General features: G+C 40.7%; 1 protein-coding gene across 3 annotated transcripts in view; it reads left to right on the top strand.

The window, feature by feature from the left end:
* ST6GALNAC3 (ST6 N-acetylgalactosaminide alpha-2,6-sialyltransferase 3) overlaps positions 1–20,209 on the top strand; it is a 238,283-nt gene that overhangs the window by 182,455 nt on the left and 35,619 nt on the right. The window lies entirely within an intron of this gene.

Genomic DNA, 20,209 nt, shown 5'->3' with positions numbered 1-20,209 from the left:
AGTTATAGGTCATACAGCTAATGTAAGTCAACCATCTGGGTGTATGCATACAAGAAATATTTATTTCAGTTAATAAAAGCATTCTAATTGAGTACACTGGGCAGATACACAATTAATTACGTGTTACAATTCAGTCTGATCTGATATCGGGAGCAGAACACTTGAAATTCAGAATCTCTTGACATTTTCCGTTCATTTCCATAACAATCATCCACTCAAACCGTTCAGTTTTGGAGAAAAAGGGACACTGGTAAAGGACTTTGCTTTGCAGCTTGCTTTCAGCATCCTGGGTTCAATTAAAATGGAAGAACATATTCTGAAATCGTGAGACTTGTCCTTTGAACCAGAATCTGCAGATGAACTTGTATGATCCCCATTGGCATAAATTTCCCAGATAATCTTAACTAAATCTTGGAAGGCAGAGGCAATTTTGAGGGGTCTCAAAGTTCTGACAAATTCCACAGCCCCTGTATTTTACAGCACATGACCGTGGCTAAGTGGTTGCTGTAGGAATTATGGGCCTATTATTGTAACCACGTTAATAGAAATAGAGAATTTGGCCATATTGTTTTATCCTCTTAGGAAAAACTGTTAGAACGATCAAACAGCAGAATTCACGGCAAGATCCTAATGGACGTTGTAACTGTGGATCCGAGAGACCCGATCAGCGAGGAGCTGTCAGGTTGTGAGGCACCACAGAAAACGCATGTGTAAGCTTTTGTGCATTTAAAGCTTTTAGCCTGTTATTGCAGTATTTGCAGCTATCATTTGTTTTAAAAGAAACAATGAAACAGCAAAATTACCAAGGTGATGACAGAATCAAATAGTTTTGCATATATATAATCAGATGTTCAGATAAAAGCACACGATGTGTGTACTCTTCTGAATGCGTGCCCACTGAAATAGATGCACTTGTATTTTCTCTTTAGGAAGGGTTTCTAGACTTGTAGTAACAAGCCTCAGAATTTTTCACTGCCATGCAAGGTAAGACCTTCAGACAGCTGGCTTACCTTCAAGTCCCAAAGTGTGTTGGTTTCTTGCTTTTTGAACTTTGGCTCGTCACTGCAGTGAAACAGTGCTGTTGGAAAAAGCCAGCAGATGCTTCAAGAAGGTGTCTCTTTGGAAGTGACACATGTGCTTTTCATCCCATCCCCACTGACATGTAGTGTGGAGCTTCTCCTCTGAGTCCCTGGGTGGATTCCGGATCAGGAACAGGAGCTTGTTTGAGGTGTCGGGAGGTGTCTTAATGTCATCATTTCCAGCTGTTAAAGGCTGGGGATGAGATATCAGAAGGATGATCACGGAGTACTTTTAATTTGTGTTCTTGTTCTTGAGCCTCCAGATTTTGTTTTCCAGCTGTTCTCTGAAATGATGATGGGTAGAAAATGCCTTCTGTCTCAGCAAAGGGGACGCCTCCCATCTAGTCAACTGATTCCAGAAAGTGGGGCTCAAAGAATACTAAATACCATAAAACTTGTAAGGAAATTGTGAAACCTCACAGCCCTAGGGGCTAGCCCGTGAAGCAAAAGATGTTTGGATCACATTTTCAGGCCAGAAGGGCTGCAAGGGTTCAACAAGACGAACAACTCTTGTATTTGCATGGATGATTTACTGCACTGTGGAGGATAGGACATCCTAGAAAATGGCCTTGCCACATTTTTAACATAACAGCCCATAATTGATTAGCTTTCCTTTTTTCACCGTGGAGATGTTTGAGTTAAGGCTACTGCGGCTTTTCCCCTGCACTCTCAGCAGAGGCAAGGAGTGAAACAGGCACAGGCCTATCGAGAGATCCTCGAGCTGTGCCAAAGGTTCAACTCCCCATGCTCTTCAGGCATGACTGTGCTAATAAATTTGCATTTCCTCCCCCAAGCTCACATCGCTTTCATCTCAACTGTAGGATTCGCTTTACTGGCTTGCAGCCAATGTCACGTCCTGTGAGGCTGAGGAAGGTGTTCACGCAAAGACAATACAGCAACGCTGAGCTCTTCAATCTGAACAGTGCAAACCTCCTCGGGAAAAAATGGGCTTTTAATAGCTCCAGCAACACAGTGCCGTCTCTACTCTGCCACACCAGTTACTAGCGATAATACATTACAGAAAAGACTGATAAATTTGTTACAGAGCTCAGCTATCAATACATTTCACCAGTAGTAGCCTCTTTTTTTTATCAGCTCAGCTCTGTTTAATAGCTTTGTACCCGGATGACAATTTAAGTGATGCTAGACCATTACTTTTGGATTATGATCCAGAGTCCTGATGGAAGAGAAGCTAAAGTGTTAAACCTTAGGAAGGGCAAATGCATAGGTTTTAGACTGCATTGACATCCTGATGACAAAAGTAACCATAAACAAACATGAAACAGACCATGTTATTTTTCTCAGACTTTGCCAAGCTAAACGTAGAGGCTTGTATAAGAGGCTTTTAAAAAAAATCCTATTATTTTCTGGAAATCTTCAGATACTCACTCTGGGACTGTATTGCTGAGATACTGAATTGGCAGTGTCACTTTGGCATTACTGGGGAAGCTTAGGGTAATTTTCCTTTCATACCTACCTTCTAGTGTGAATTGGTTCTTTCTGATGATGATGGAGTCCAACAGAAGCTGAAAACTGACCTCAAGGACTTTGAAAGCAGAGCCTTTGATGGACCGCATCTCAGTGTCCTACAGTGCCCTTTTTGTCATTCTGACAACATTTTGAATTTCTGCTAGGACAACCTGCTGTAATTTCTATGTGTTTATTTACAGCAAGACACCTAAAGAAAGGCTCTCCGAAGTTAGCATCTTAACTCTGCATGTGGAAACCTAAAATATACACAGTTTTTCAAAGTACGCATACAGCAGTTGCTATATTTTATGACTTTTTTTTTTCCCTTGTAGTGCCATTCAAAAATAAGATGATAATTAGGAGGATAATTATACAGTAGATTGCATTGATTACTAGTGCCTGGTGGTGGGCGCTGAGCAGACATACACTTTTAAACATCTAAGCAATTAATTTGGAGATAACGTTTATTGATTGTGTAAAAAGTTCCCACAAGTCGATCTCAGATGTGACACCCAAAGATGCATTGTTATGAACACAATAGTGAGCTTTGCACTGCGTGTGCAGTGAATCTAATGCTTTTTGAGTGATGTGTTATTTATGTATCAAGTCACCTTAGACACATTCTTCCTGGAGGACTGAGGTGGCAAATAAAAGCCTGGCAAACTTCGCCTTTGATAAGGAGCCATGATGGGGAGCTCACAGGAGCTTTCTCTCCTCTCCTGTGCAGCTCTTTCATCTCCACCTACAGCTTACCTGGGCCCTCTCCCTATGCAGGCTGGCACTGTTCTACCCCAGCTGCCCCCCTCTGGAGTCATTTTCACTTCCAAGCCCGTCCGACATGGTTTAGAGAGGAGTGACTGCAACTGTGGCACAATGAGATGGTGCGCAAATGCCAATTAAAGTCTTGAGGCATTGACGGACAGTGTTGGAGAGCTGCCACTCTAAGCACAAGCAGACACCTAGGACTGGAATCGTCTGCTGTCACCCCTGCAGTGAGGACTGTTCTGCAGCGGGCTTCACCACAACAGAAGTGTGCTTCAGGAGTTCTCCAAGAAAGGCAGGTTTAGATTTCAGCCTTTACCTTCTTTCCTCCCAAAAGCATTTCTGAGGGTTTGAACCTGGATGTTCATTTCCCTCATCCCTAATTTTTGCAGCTAACTTCATTACTATGCTGAAGAATTTCTAATTTGGGGAACATCCATGTGTAGTCCAGTCTTACTTGTTAGAATCTAGATGCGCAGCTGAGAACAAAGTGACGGCATTAATCTCCACAATGAAAATGTATTTTGGGACATTAGCACACATATGGTGAGGATTTTTAACCTACATTACTGTATGTAACTTTGCGGCTTAATTAATCAATTAGGATTAGTGCAGTTTGTAATCAAGTCCAAGAGTGATTGATGCATGCTGCATTAATTGCAACATTCCCATGAAGCATGTCATATATGCAGTCATTTTACAGCTGGATTTCACATTGGGTTGCTCATAAGCACTTAATGGAAGGAATGTTTTAGGCTTGCTATCAGGGAAATTGTATCACACAATATGCTATATATGTTGTACACCCTGCTTAGAAAATAACTCTTCCATCACTGATATATCCTCTTGCTCCTCCCTCCTGGTTCGATAGTTGGCAAAGTAGTCCATTTTCAAAGGTTTTCTGTTGCTGTGGAACAAGAGGTATAATTAAATTGTATCCCAGTAGTGAAGGTTTCTAATGATGATGAGCCAAAACTAATTGTATTGATTTGTTTATTACTGGCTTAGGAAGCTCATCAAACAAATGGACTGAAACTATTTCCATATTCTTATCTGTTTGGCAAATGAGAAACAAATAACACTTCCATATGTCTGTTTCATGGTGTCATGGCATTAATACTAATTCTGAAGTTAGACTCGAGCACGGGAAGGGAGATTATCCCCAGTACAGTGTATTTACAGCTAAGAAATGCCACATTTCTTTCCACATATGTGTCTTGGGATGAGCAAAATGAAATGATTTTCTTTCTTTTTTGATATAAATGTTAATACTAATGAAGGTTTTCTGACTGCCAGCACTGGAGAGTAGCAGGCTATGCCCAGAACGCGTAAAAGATTGGAGCAGCAAAGGAGACTGGAATTAAGTTCTTGCCTCCATGCACGTTTGTTCCTTGGCCTCTGTATTAAACAAAGCTGGATGAGTAATATGGACTAAAAACTTCTATGAATATTCATTTTAATTTTTAAATTAATTTACTTTCGATTCTCACATTAGCTCTGCAAACATGCAAGCAATCACATCTGGTATAAACGTTTGCAGAAAGTAAATTTTGACATTTCATATATGAGTTTTTGTAGGAACAGAGTTTTAATTTTGACTGTGCAGAAATACCTGTTAATGCTCCTCCTCCAGCTGTGGGCCGGGCACAAGTCTCTCTAACCTATGTGAAAAATCACCGTTGTTACTAGAACACTTAAAAATGCAGCAGAGCCAAATGTTTTATCAGTAAGTATCTGTGATTAATTCCTAGAGCAAAAGGCCATCTAGATTCATTTAAATGGGTGCCGATCAAAAACTATTGAAACCCAGCGTGGTCACTCACTGGCTTGGGAGTGTGCTATATCGGTATTATCATGGATACAGTTGAGAAAATCCAGATCCAGGGAAAAAGACCACATTAATTGAATAGATTGTTATTTTAGTTGGACTTTGGGGACTGATTGTGTTGATGCTGTGAGAACATGGATCCCTTCTCAGTGACATGTTGGGTTAGGCCTTGGTTTGCTCTTAGAGCGATCCAAGCAAAGTGGCTAGCATAATCAGTTTAAAGCCTGAATCTGCTTTCAGTGGAAGCAAAAGCAAACCTTTTATTCTTTATTCTGGATAACATTAGTGAAAACTGCTATTTCGACATGTGGAACCATCCCCTTCAGTTTCCGAAATGCAGCTGGCTTCCTCTTGCACTCAGCTGTGTGTTTTCAATTACAAATGTTCCCCACATCTCACATCTCTTCTGTTCTGTAGCATATGACACATCGTGGCAACTTTTGTTCAACTAGCAGGTTTTGGTCCAAAGAGGATTCAGTAAAGTTGGAGGCTGAATTACCCTTAGGTCCCTCGAGAAGCTGATCCTGTCAACTTGGCAGAGCATTGCTCCGACTGCTGCACTGCATATTACATCGAGACTGGGGATAAGTTAATAACACTGGAAGTAGTGCTAAAGGTAGAGGGAATTATTTGCCACAGTTATTAAACTTTGACCTTTTTGATGCTTTAAAATCGTAAAACATTTTAAAATAGCTATGCTACATCCAGGATAGCATTACTGTAGGGAAAACCGCCTCTCCATACAACGCACAGCGTTCATGGCAGCACCTCACTCCATATCCTAATTTCTGTCCGTGGCAGCTAAGGGTGACACCTGTTTTGCATTCTCATTGCACAGCTGCAGGGCTTTACAGGCTTCAACATCAGCCTCACAGCCCTGGAGCCCATGGATGGAAGGGGAGCAGCTATCCCATTTTGCAGGTGAGGAAACTGAGGCACCTGCCTTGTGTCAGGCACATGGTCTTCCGGAATAAGCAGAAACAACTGAGGAGATTTAAACTCGTAATTAGAGACCTACATTAGAAGATTTGGCTTTCTTGCTCCTTCTGTATTCGTTGGAGAGAAAGCCTCTTTTCACAGCTGTTGGAGTCCTTTTGAGAGTCATTGGAGAGAGAGGTGTTTAAAAATAGAGGCCTACTTAGGGGCCCTGGGTTGCCTTCTGAAGTTCTCTGTCTTCAATGGCTGTAGAAAGCCTGGGGAAAAGTGTCTCAATTAAGCTGTGTGAATATCCTCTCTCCCCTTGCTGTGCCTTGTGCTCTAATTATAAGGCAGCCTTTCTTCCTTGTTTGTGGCATTGCTGTGCATAGGGAAGAAACAGGTATCAGGGAACAAAAAATTAAAACTCTAGACCTCTGATCTGAGCCTACCTGGTAGCAAAACACCTCAAAGACAAGTGTTTTGCAGAGGTGAGATTTAGATTTGTCTCATTTTAAAGACACAAGACCCTTTGCAAAATTTAGATGCCTCCTGGTTTAGATCTTCTATGGAGCTGTCTTCCCTCATCCACGCAGGGCTGAATGAGCAGACAGTGGTCTCTGGGAATCAGAATTCACTACCACCCATACCGTGTTGACATTCGCAGAAGAAAATAAGTGTGGTTGTTTTTTTTTTATTATTATTTTTTGTGGCAACAAACACAGAGTGCTTTTTTCCAAGCTGTCTGAAAACCTGCCCATACATTTGTGCACACACAATTATTTTGTTTAATATTTACAAAAGTTGTGGAAGCTTTTGCATTTAAAACGGTAGGTGAATCAGAGGTCTTAAGAGCTCTAATGAGCCGGTCCTGAAGCAGCCATTTCCATATGTCATGTCATTTGACTGAAGTTTGAGTTCAAGGAAAAATGAGCTCTCAGCCACTTAGTATGCAGACATTTGCATGTGCCCTCCAGTTGCTAAGCTTTGCTCCAGGAGTCAGCTCTGTGGCCACTCCATGTATTAACAATACAAACTCTGAGAGTTCAGTTTTTTCTTTCACCTTGCGATAATAAAAATATAAATGATGAGATTGGTCCCGCAGGTACCAAGCAAATGCATTGAGCACTGGAGCTCTAAATCAATGGGAGCAGCTCTCAGCACCGGGAGGGAAGCAGCCAGCATTTGCAAGATCAGATTTTCTGCGTGCAGTTAAAAAGATCTAGTGTCATTTCATTTCAGAGACATTAGAGGAGCATAAAGAAGAAAACTTCAAGCCTTTGAATAACACATTTGGATTTCTGCTTTCACGGTTTTTCTGCCTTTGCATTGCCTTCATGTTGCGCAGATGTGAATGTTAGAGTGCAAAGCAGTTCTCAGAAGTGAGGATCTGAGGATATTCGCTCTGCCCACTGTACCTCAGAACAGAAGAAAGCTACTGGCACCGTCTCCTTGTAATAATGAGGAGCAAGCGAGAGAGAAGTTTGTCACCCGGCAAGGCTGTGTAGCAGAAACAGCCCCTGCCTGTAGCTCACCTGACAGCAGCAGATATTCCAGGGAGAATTTACCCCATGCAGCAGACATCCCCTGGGCTAAGTTATCAGCTTCTTGTGGTGCTCACTGTGCAAACATTCTTGGGAGGAACAACCCGGGAGATGGGATTTACTAAAAGCAAAGGCTTATCAGGACTCCCATTAGGTAAGGGACACTTTTACCTCCTATTGCACTAGCAGCAAAGCAAACAAACACCTGAATGCTTTTGAAAATCCTATCTTTCAGTGCTGGGATGTTTGTAAATATGCAAACAAAGAGGGATATGAGTAGGAGCAGAAGTGTCAAGGGATTTTATTTATGAAGCTATTGACAAATACATTTTGCTCTGTTTACTTACCTCTTCCCTTAAGGAGAAAGTAGACAGTCCCAAGGATCCTTATGAAACCAAGCAAAATTCTAATGTAGCACCAAAGCCCTGAATTTTGTGTCTTAAATATCACTAAGATTGCTATGCTGAGCATGGGATAGTGGGGAAGACAATAGGCAACAAGAGGAAAAAAGAACTCAAGGGCAATTAGGGAGAGCAGATTGTTGTAAAGATTAGATTGGTCTGAAAAGTGAAACTTCATGGCAAGCCTGTGAAATGCAAATATCAACCCAAAAGTTTTTCAGTTCTTAATATCATAAAAATGAATCTGCAATCTCTAATGTCAGTGGGAACAGTTCGAATTCCTGTACCACCCAGACAATTTGCCTCTTCCTAAAAATATCCTCATGAACAGCTCAGAAGCTGGAGAACCTCTGCAGGGCTCGGGGCTGCAGCTGGCACATCACGGCCGCTGCTCCAGGACCGGCGCTGTTTCAGCATGCTTGAGCACCCATTCCCAGGGGGGTCACGGAGACGGTGAGCCTCGACACAGGCTGGGTGGGAAGGTGCACGAGCACCAGCCTGGTTTGGAGGTGACCCTGTCCTCTTCCAAACCCAGGAGGATTCGCTCGCTTTCAGGGCAGCCTGTGCAAAGCTGAAAACTCACTTTGCAAGTGAATCAGCCAGTGTAATTCTTTCACCATCTACCTTTCACTGCCTTTTCCACAGAAGAGCAAACGCTAATGCTTTCTTTACTTTCCTGTCGTAGAGGAGAAATCAGCTGCTTGGTTCTTTTCCTCTGTTTTTGTTCTTACCCAGATGATTATCCAGCTTTGCTGTTGTAGGTTGAATAATTCAGGTGGAATGAACTGTGAGTTGAAACAAGCAGACAGTGTTCCACCACTTGTCCACTTAAGTTATTCCCAAATTGTCTTGAAATAGGACCTTTGCTCTGAATCTTCAATGATTACAGTGTTTCAGGTAGAGCTATGACTGTATAGTAAGCAGCTGTGTTCAATTTCAAATACTCAGGCATAAAATACATTAGCATTTTTTCTTTACCATATAACTGAAGATGTATTCTTTAATTTGAAGTGCTATTCTGGCCTAACACTAATGAGTCATGTCATTACACTAGGATCTCTTAAGCTTTTATTTTTTTAATGTTTCTTCAATGCAGTTCATGTTATTAGCTGCTCCCATTAGTTCCACCTGCAGTTCCAGTACCAAGTTCATGTTCAGCCAAGTTATGTATTTGAGTGTCATAGAGTCAATATCTTATTTTCTTAAAATCTCAATTTCCCCCAAACTTCCATCAATAACATCTTTAAAATTCATTTGAAATGTAAATTTCTCAAAGTATAATCCATCCTGCTGTGTTCCAGAACACTTCCTTCTTATTTAATTGCTATAGACACTTTAGTTACTAATTAAACTTTATTGTTTATGATGTTGCATTTCATTAATAGTTGTGATAAAAATTGCACATTCTAGCAGATTTTTTTGCATGCTAATGCCAGTAGTGGGGTAGAATTCAGAACTGATGGGAGAGAGCTCACCACAAAGGTTCACCCTTGCAGTATTGTAAGTACAAACTGAAGTTATAACTGTAGTGAAACTGCCCTAGAAGCAGTTGACCTTGAAAAAAAGGGTACATGTCTGGAGTCTTTCCCTTCTTGTGTGATGGAATGAATTAAAGGTTCTTTAATTGTAATGAAGAGACTGGAAATACCACAGTCATTTGCAGAAGAATGTTTCAGATTACAAGGTTTTATGCATTTGAATGACAGAGCAAATGTTTAGGAAAGTTGGGGACATAGTTTGAACTAAGAATTTTTTAGGCTCAGAAGTTTCTAAGCCTATTCTCCAAAACCCTGTAATTTACAGATATTAAGGCAAACACAAGTCTGAAGCTTTAGTACTAGGCACAGGAAGGGAGCAGGAATTATCTTTGATGGAAGGCAGTCAAGAAGACTGATAATTTATAACGGAGCTCTGTGACGAGAAAATGGCCTTAATTTCTGAATAGATAAGTTTGGTACCTCCCAGTCCCATGGATTCAGGGAAAGGTTCATTTACGTCCAGAAGCTCTGAAACTACCCATTATGGGAACTCCCCATCACCACTGTTTCACCGCCCTGCAAAACCCCAGTGTAGCACATCAGCCTTAGTTCTGCTGCTGGTGGTACTGAAATAGCATCTGGCCTATGCTGGATCTCCCAGAGAAAGTGGTGCAATGCAGTACTCCTAGTATTTGACAGTACAAAAAGCCACATTGATCCAGGTTACTTTTTAGAGTGGAGGATGTTTATACCAGGATTTTGTCCTAGGGAAGCAATTGTTGCTTCTCTGTGCAGAAGAAAGACCCTCTCCCTTCTCAGACTCCTGCACAAAAATCCTCAGTGATGAGAGCAATGAGAATTGCTGGCTGTAATCTGCCACCCTGGCAGGAGGACCACAGGCAGATTTTTCCCTGGAAGACCCTCCCTTAGTGTCAGGCACAATTATAACCCGTCCTCTCATTTCCAAATTTCAGCTGGACCTGCCCTTGAGTAAGCAGGCTTGGTGATTTCAGAGACTATTTCTTAATGGAAACAGATTCCTTCTTGCAGATGCAACTGGTAGAACCTGCCTCTAACCTGCCGGGACCAAGTAAAGGTAAAGAACACAGCCAAGTGAGCCAGCTGATTTTGTGCCCTCACCCATACATGGTTGCTCCAGACCTCAAGAACTCAGTAGTGGCACATTCAACACCATTGGAAAGATGCTAAACAATGGGCACAGTCTTAGCAAGAAGTTTCTTTTGCCGGATAAAGAATAATTCTCTCAGGTTGGAGCTGTGCTGAACTGATAGTGTGAGCAGAGCAGCCCAGTGCTGGGCACTCTGCCAGTCTGCAGTGTGTAGAGTACAGGATTTGTCCTGCAGCTAAACAATAGCTCTCCTTCACCTCCGCATCTCTTGTGGCGCAGCCCTTTCAACACAGAAGGAAACTTTGGTCTCCTGATGGCTTGAAAGTCTAAGTTGGCTGTGTGATTAAGAATTATTTCTTTTGTGCCTTAGCAGAGAAAGAATTCAGATAGATGTGATAATGGTATTGCAGTCAGCATGTAAAGATCATTGAATGTAAACGTGGAACAGAATGTACTTCTGTCTCACAGAAAATTGCATTTAGAACTTGTTGCTACTTTGCTGCTTTTGTAATAATGCATCAACCTCAGACCCTGGATCTCAACATAAATATGTTGGCATTTCAAACAAAGGAGTCAGAGAACATCTATTATCTCCCAAAAGCTGAGAAATTCAGGAAGGTGCATTAAGACTTGATGGGATTCTTCCCCTTGTGACTCCCCACAAAGTCACAAAAGAGGTTGTTTTGGAAGAACTGATTTTTAAAAAGAACATTTATGCAACGGAATTATGTCACGATTTTTCTTGCACATACTGATAGGGCTACAGATCTCCTACGAAAGGAAAAGAGAGGAGAGAATAAATGCTGAATTAGGAATTCTGACTTTTGGAGCGCCAAAAGATCTAGTGCCACCATTAATTAAAAATTACTTTTCATTTGTCTGCATTTGTGTATAAAACACAGGGACAATGCATATAACTAAGGCACACATGCTTAGGTACCAAAAGGTGAATGTTCTTTGCAGAGTTTGACAGGGAGGAGATTTCCCAAGGTATGCCTGGCATTTCTGTTCCCATAACTGCATGTTTTCCTTGTGAAAATCTTCCCCTTAATAAATGGCTTTAGTTCAAATGAATTCTGAGGTACAGCAACTTCAGCGGTAGCTGCTGGGTATTCATTACTTGAGAAGGTCAGGCCGCTTGGAGAGGCGTTTCTTGCACTGTTTTATTACCATGCAGACAGGAGGCATGGGACTTGTTTGCACTTCAGTCTTTAGCTGAAGTCGGAGCTCTCTATTTGGCGTTACACACATTTGTGCTACGCACAGGTATCCTTCATTCAGAAAAACAGAGGAAGATGTCAGCTTTTACTGGCAATTAATCAGCCGTATCCACTTTCTGAAGGTAGCATGATACTTTTAGCTCGTATTTGCAGTACATGCAAAATAGTGCATAATGGATTACTGATGTTTTATTGGAAAAACAATAAAAGAAAATTCAAAAATCATTTTGAAAGGGAAATTTAAAGATAAAAAATGTCTGATGGCACACCTTGTAAAATGTTACTTTGGCAATCATCATTTTCAGTTTGCAGTGAAAGTGAATTTTGGATTGTCAAAAATTCCCATAAAATGGAAATCAATTTTGGTTCCTGTCTGTTTGCTTCCAGCACATCCTCATAACGCCCAGAAAGAGATCTCGTGAGATATAAGCTAGCCTGACCACAGCCCTTCTCTTTCTGCTGCGATCTAAATGGTGATATTCCACAAAATTAAGGTGCTGAGCAGTTTGCCCTGTCCAGGTTGGATTGTTGCTCTAAAATAATTTTAGAAACTTCGCTTGGGTTTATAGATTTCAGCAGATTTTTAATGAACATTTGGGGGGGGGGTCTTAATCCATTTAATAGATTTAGTTTGTTGTTTTTACTTTTTGTAATAGCTAGAGATTTATTTTAAAGACACCAGGACCATACACTGTACACACATTTTATAAAGCTATTATTTTAGTTACAGAAAGATTCAACCAAACAGTGAGTTGAAACAGATGGAATTTAAGCGGAGGTACCAGCACATGGGTGTCTTTATCCATGCATGCAGCAGGTAGGGTCTTTTGTCCTTGAAGATGCATTCTCAATCAGCTTGACCTAAGGCAGTTTCCCAATCTGAAATCCTGCTCCCATCAATCCCTTTCCTGTGCTTCCAGCTTCCCACGGCAGCCATCCTCTGCCATCTCTCCTTGCTTGTAGTCCCACTTCCAGCCTATTCTGATAACTTCCAAAAGAAGATCCTGTGGGATATGCACTGACCTGACAGCAGCTTTTCTCTTTCTTTAGGGAACAAAGTGCTTCGTCTTCTTCATGCCTCGAGCTACCAGTATCCAGAGTCCCTTGATGCCTCCCAAAGGCAGTTCAGATAGGGTTAGCAGCTGAGCCATTAGACTGACAGCAGAAAGCAGACTTTTGTTTAGACAGCATAAGAAGTGTGCAGTGATAGATAGTAACCTCCTGAATGCAAATATGTGTGACATTTTCATTTTTGCAGTTTTCTAAGGAAGTAGCAAGCCAGGTCATTGTAATGAATTGGTAAACATCACACTGTATTATATATGAAATTCATCTCCTAGAGCTCAGAAGCGGGGTGTTAATGCAATACTCCCCACTATGATGTTTGCTTTTGTGATATTGGTATGATGCTGTGTTCTAAAATATTCGTGTCCCGGGCATACCATACCACTAGGTTATTAGCCTAAATCTATGAAGACAAAAAAGACCAGGAAGAAAGTTAATTTCACTTTTGGCTTTCAATTCTTATGCACTGTAACAGAATGTGAATAACCTCATTATTATACAATTTTTTGTCTGTCACATAATGACCTCTATACTGAAGACCAAAGTTTGCATAATTGAGGAGAGACTCACCTACAACAGTGTTGGAATTCATTTGCATAAGGCTGAAATAATGCTAAGAAAATAGCATTTGGTGTCACCTATTTAAAGTGAAGCACTAGGTGTTTTCTTTCCTTTGGATGTCTTAAAGGTACATGCCCGTGATGGGGAACAGAACTGTGCTGCAGCAGCTGGCACACAGGGGGGTGGCCCGGTGACTCATCAGCAGTTTACATAAACGGAGAAGGGCTATTCTTCTGTAGCTTTGCAGTTCCTTGCAAATATCAGCGAAGTACATGTTACTTAATGGATTTATTTTTATAGAGGAAGTATTCTTATATTTATCTTGACTTTTAAGTATTCGTCCTTCATGCTAGGCTCTCTATGGTAATTAAAATATACCATAAATCATATCCACTGTAATTACCAAAATACACTGTAATTATCTGTTGATCTTTTGCGCCTATTAAATAACTACTGTGATGTTTCAAAGCTAAGTTATTTTTGTATTCCTCGAGACAAACCTACTGCAAAATGTTGGTAATTCACTTAATACTGCAGCGTAGATCAGCTTGGGAGTGTTTCATATTTTCTCCCTCTCCCCACATGTAATGATACGGCAATTCTATTGATTATCATTTTGGTAAAAATCGTGTTTACAAATACCACCTGAATCCGGAATGCTATCCCAGCTGGTGACAATATCACGAGGTATGAAGTTTTCGAGGCTCACTCTGCAGACAGCTATTCCTTTCATCTTGCACTTTGTCTTTACCATGACTGGAGACAGAAATTTTACATGAATTGAGGGAATGTGAACCTGAGGTTGGAAAAGGAACGACTGTTACCTGAAACCTGCAGGAAGTTAAACCTACTTCAGTGCATCTGCTCAGAAGGAGAGAGAGCTGGGAGCCCAATGGTAATAAGTACAAAATATACAAAACCAATCTGAAAAATGGCAAAATAGTTCTGCTTACCTTCACTGAAGTTGCAAGTATCCGTATAGGAATGTGTGTGATGTAGTTTTCATGAGCCTTGGGACAAAGTCACCCGCCATTGCTTACTGCCACATTTCCCTGGTTTTTGCCTTTTTATGAGTATAAATTCTAGCTAAAACACAGGCACCTTCCCAGATTTTTGAATATTACCAATGTCATAGCTGTGTAAGAAGTGTGAGGATGCAATTTCCTGTAGCATTATATCAGAAATGGGGGTGAGCCCAAGTAGAATTCTATAGGTGTCTGGGTTAATTTTCTTGCTCTTTGTGGAAAAAACTTTACATCAGTTTCCCACAAACTTGAATTTCCACTGGTGGTAATAACTTGCAGCCACAGTTGTGTGTAATGTAGCAGTGGTAGATTCTTGTCGTTAGAGATTTATGCAAGTCATTATTTAAAAATAGAGATCTAGGAGTCACAGCTGGCTAATTAATCTGTACTAAAGCAAGTTAAATGCCTGGCCTTTCAGGCATCCCAGTGATGGCTGGGTAAGTTTGCCATCCCATCAAATTGTCACTTCTGTGGTGCTTCTTTTTCTTTCCGCCCCAACCTTTTTTTTTTTCCTTTTCTTATTTTTTGTCCCTTTTCTGTATAAGAAACAGGTGCTGAAACAATCAGCTTATTTCAGACACAGTTTTCAAATAATTGCATGGATCTATTTCAGAATTAGAAAAGAGTTAGAAATAACCAGTGAACCTCTCTCCACTGTGGACTGAAGATAATTTGTTATGCATATGCCTGTCAGGAATGTAACTAGCCAGGTATGTGCTAAAATGCCTCACTTTAAGATTGTATGTGATGCAAATTTACCATTATAATAATTCAGCCTTATTACCTGATGTTACTGTTGTGCTTTAGGTCTTTTCATCCCATCCATGACATCTATTGTCATATTGCAATTAATTTTGACAGCCCTATGGCCAAGCCTGAAAGCTGCCTAATTGTTAAAATAAGGCAAAAAAAGAAAGATTCTATTTATGCCAATATTACAGTAATTCATATTATTAGGATAATAGAAAAGGCAAAAACGTGTAACCATAACAGCTTGATTGGAAAAAGGAAAATGTCCTATATTTTCAGTGTTTTTCAGTAGGTGTTCTTAATGACTGCTGCGGTGGGTAGTGATAGTCCCCAATTCCCTGTAAACAGAAGTAGTAAGTAATCAAATGGGACAAGCCCAACTAGCAGAATCTTATTGTCAGTTAATAAGCCAATTAATTATTTTTAGTCCTAACAACATACATGGGAATACTCCAGTCTTCATTTGGTTGTAGCCTGATACTGCCATGCCAAACCAGGGACAGTTCACAGGAGTGGCTGGATGTCCTGGTAGCCCTTGCAGCCTGGAATACGGCCTCTTTACTCCAAACCCACTATCACCCAATATTTGTTTAGTTACCAGTAAGTCTAGTGAAGAATTAACTGAGGTATTTTCTTTAAAATGTACGGATCCATAAATTAAGGCTATTTGTCTGTTTTGGCTGGGATAGAGTTAATTTTCTTCACAGAGGCTTGTGTGATGCTGTGGTCGGGGTTTTTTATGAAAATAGCAGTGATAACACGCTGATGTTTCAGTTGTTGCAGAGCTGTGCTCACACAGAGCCACAGGCTTTCCTGCTACTCGTGCTGCCCTGCCAGCACCTGGAGGTGCACGAGGAGCTGGAGGGGACACAGCCAGGACAGGGAACCCAAGCTGACCAGAGGGATGTCCCATAGCATGTGGCATCACGCTCAGCAATGACAGCTGGGGCAAAGAAGGAGGAAGGGGGGGACGTTCGGAGCGATGGCGTTTATGTTCCAGGAAACGGTTAGGTGTGATGAGCCCTGCTCTCCTGGAGATGGCTGAACACCGGTCTGCTGATGGAAGCAGCAAATGAATTCCTTGGTTTGCTTTGCTTGCACACATGGCATTTGCTTTACTTACTGAATTGTCTTTATCTAAGCCTGTGAGTTCTCGTACATTTACCTTTCCCATTCTCTCCCCCATCCCACCCGGGGACAGCAAGCGAGCGGCCATGCGGTGCAGAGCTGCCCGACGGGGCTCAGCCTCAACAAGGAGTTACAGTCTACAACAGAAGATTATGTATAAGGTTTGAACATTTATGCTAAGGATAGAATTTCTAAAATACCTGCAGGGAGGTTTAGATCCGATTGCAATCACATAAAGAAAATAGGTATGAAAAGGAGGCCCATGTCAGATCACAATTCCCTTCAGTGGAAAGAAGTGCCAGAGCCATAACCTTGCTGAGCCCCACACAGGGCTGTGGAGCTTGCTAGCTGGATGATAAAGAGCTGAACTGAAACAGAGGTATCAAAGCAGGTGGGTTTTGTCTGTTTCTATATATCCGTGTCCAAATATTGCAAATATGTTGCTTTGGGGCCTCTTACTTCTCTGCTTTAGACAAAGTCCGCTCTTTCCTGTAACCTCTTCTGTGCCCCCCCCCGCCAACAGAACTGATGTAACCCCTGTAACAGCTTTAGCTGCTTAACACATTTCAGTGTGTGCACCTTCCAGAAGAAGGCAAACGTATTTGTATTTACCTGTTATCTTCCCATAACTCTTTGGAAATACAACATCTTACCCTGGTCATCTTCCACGAGGCAGAAAAGTTGGTGATGTTCTTAATCAGTTTTATGTCTAGCAAACTCAAACAACAGACCTTCAATAATTGCTATTTTTTATTCTTTATCTGAGCAGCCCGCCTTGTTTATCTCACACATTGACAGTTTTTCCAGAGTAAGACTGAGACATTGTCATGTTGGTCAATCCAAACGATACGAATGGCTTGTTCTGACCCAGAACTGACCAAAGGCTGCTGTCTTGGACCCGTGCTGTGTCACTGAGCAGTGTCAAGTACAAACCATAACCGACTACCCCAATTAAAAATAATTTTGGTCATGTCATTACATGCAATTATTCATACGTTTTTTCTCAATTAATGCAATCTTAACAGTTGTTGAAGTGAAGAGTAGCACATAGGGCTTTCACCATATTTGAAATTAAAATTCTTGAGGTCTTTCTGCAGTTCTGTCAGCAAAAGTGGTCATTTGATCCAGAGCAGGCTTTTTAACTTACTATTCCTTAGTGTCAGATGAAGGGAAAAAAAGACTTCTGTAAAGGTATTTATGGTACTGTAACGTAGGAGAGAGACTAATACTTGCTCTTACAAAGTCCTTTCAGGGGTATTGGTAGACACTTGGTCAATTACAGAGTGACCATAACTATCTGTAAGGAGGAAAGAACTGGTGAGTAACAGGCATGAATAGTTTCCTTGTCTGTTTATGGTGGATTTTGTCCTACATGCCAAAGCTAGTGGAAAAAGCTCCTTTCCTCATGTGGCAGTTGGGTTAGACCATTCTTGCAATCCAAGTCAAACTTAGAACTGTGCCTCTAGTGTCCCACGTCTGTATTTGTGAGGATTTCATTCCCTCAGCTATCAGGTACCTTAACGACATTTTTGCAGCATTCTTTTCATCTAGTCTCCTGTGGGAAATTCTGTGTAGATATTGGCTAATGTTGATATCTAGGCTTATTTAATGAATAATAACTGTAATAACACTTTTTCTAAAACTGTGGAGCAAACAGGGATGATTGTCATTTTTGAAGTGCTAGAGTGAAATTGGTATGTTACTGGCTGCCCAACATAAGTTGATATATTATGTGTTTGTTTGTTTGTTTGTTTTTTAATAGCAACCCATATTTCTACCTTTTAATGAAATTCAGCCTTTATCTGCTATAACTGATCCTTTTGGTAGAAACCCAGTACAGCATGGCCTCAGAGGGAGGAAGGCTTAGCTCAGTAATTACAACTAAGATAGACCTACAGTATATCCATTTCTTCTTCTTTTTGGTATCTCTCTTTGCTCTGTACCCTCTATGACAAGTCTTATGGAGCCCAATGTAAAGGATTCTGAGCCCAAAAGAGCAAGAAATACCTACTAATAGTAGCCAGAAATTCTTTTACCAGAAGTAAATGTGTGCATAAATATTATTCAAATTCATGAAATAAATTATGCCATGGCTTGATCTGTTCGTTTTAAATCATCTTTTGAAACTGATTAAAACACTTAAATCCGTGTTCATGGAGAGATCTGCTGTGACTCCCAGAACTTTATCCTGCCAGTGGATGAAGAGAGCTTTGAATGACCTCTGGTTATGTTTGCTTGCATTCTATTTGTGAAAAATGCAGGGAAGAAAGATACAAAACTCTCAGGAGTTCATTTCATGATTAACCATGACGTAATTGACAGAGGAAAACAGCAACAATTCATACAGCCAGTAATTAATCTCTACCTTTATGGCCTACATTTGCCAACTGTCTCCATATTTGACAGCGAGAGTGACTTGCTGAATGTTTAATTTCCTTAGTGACAGCTAAGGCATGAAATCAGATTTGAAGATGAACATCTTTTGTAGCTTCTGCTTACAAAAAGAGTAGCCAATTAAGTATGCTTGCTTAGTCCTTGCAAATATTTGCCATGGAATTGACATAGGAGATAGAAGTGGTTTTCCCTTTCTAGTAGGAACTCTGTTTCTCCGGCTGCTCACCCTCTGCAGTGTATTCAAAAGGATTCCTTGCTTCATGCACACAAACCATGCAAATATTTTATTTTAGTTTAGTTTAATTCTTCGTTTTCTGCCTCTGTGTGTTAAGAGCCAAATCACGTGGGATGCTGAATGTCTCCCATGAGGAGCTGTGTGCTGTAGTGGGTCATGTCCCAGGAGATGATTTGCATCTCTTGGGATTGGTAAAACCAGTAACTCAGAGACCTGACAGTGAGTGGGTGCAACAAATTCTTTCCTGAATAAATAAATAAATAAATAAATGTATACATATATATATATATATAGTTTGAGGGAAAGGATTTTTATTTACATGGTTTTCATGAACAGGCAAGCTTGCCTATCTGACCCACACCACATATTGGAGATGTGCAGGAGAAAGCTTGTCCTCTCCGCTCTGAAAATCTGAGATTCTGTCCACATTCTCCTTCCTCTGGACAAGTCAAACTATCTGCAAACAAATCAACAGCAGTGGTCCAGAAATGAGAGGAGAATTTTACTAAAAAAAAACCACGAAACTGTGTCCTGCTCCCCTGCATTTGACCTTTAAAGTCAATATACTTGCAATGTTTCCCATTTAGCACTATTGAAAGGGTAGTTTCTTGACACAGTTTCATATAAAGTGATCGGGAATGGGGATTCAAACAGCTGTATATATGACAGGACCATGCTTGTCAGAATCTTCTTTATTAACTTGGAATTGGTAAAGGAAATAGATCTTTTTTTTTTTTTTTTTTTTTTTTTTTTAAGCTTTAATGTGCTTTTATTTTGAACTTGTCATTTTGATTTGCCTGTGAGCTTTGTTTTGATTTTCCTTGAAGATTTCTGGTAACAGTAATTGTTTGCAACAGGAAGATTCATGTGAACTGACTTCCATTTTAGACTTCAATTCCTATAAAATGAAAAGGGACTGTAATGTGGATGTGAGCAGAGAGAACTGATGCTTCTGTACAATGCACTTCGGCTCCAACTGTAAATATATTTTCATGATTAATAAAACGAGTAGAAGCCATTGTACTCTGTTAGGGTTTTATTGATGGCTGCTCCCCAGAATACTGAAAAGATGCTATCAATACTCTTGACACTCTGCTTAATCAAGATGTGACCCTCCAATGCAACCAGACAGTGTGCTTGCTTCAGAGACAGAACAATGCTATGGTTAGGGATGAGGTGCTTGATGTTATTTTTGGTTGTTTTTTTCTTTCTTTTTCTTTCTTTT

Source organism: Anser cygnoides, chromosome 8 (genome assembly GCF_040182565.1).
Source record: "Anser cygnoides isolate HZ-2024a breed goose chromosome 8, Taihu_goose_T2T_genome, whole genome shotgun sequence".
NCBI lineage: Eukaryota > Metazoa > Chordata > Aves > Anseriformes > Anatidae > Anser > Anser cygnoides.
Note: the sequence above shows the minus strand (reverse complement) of the source record. Positions and strands in the feature narration are given on the sequence as shown.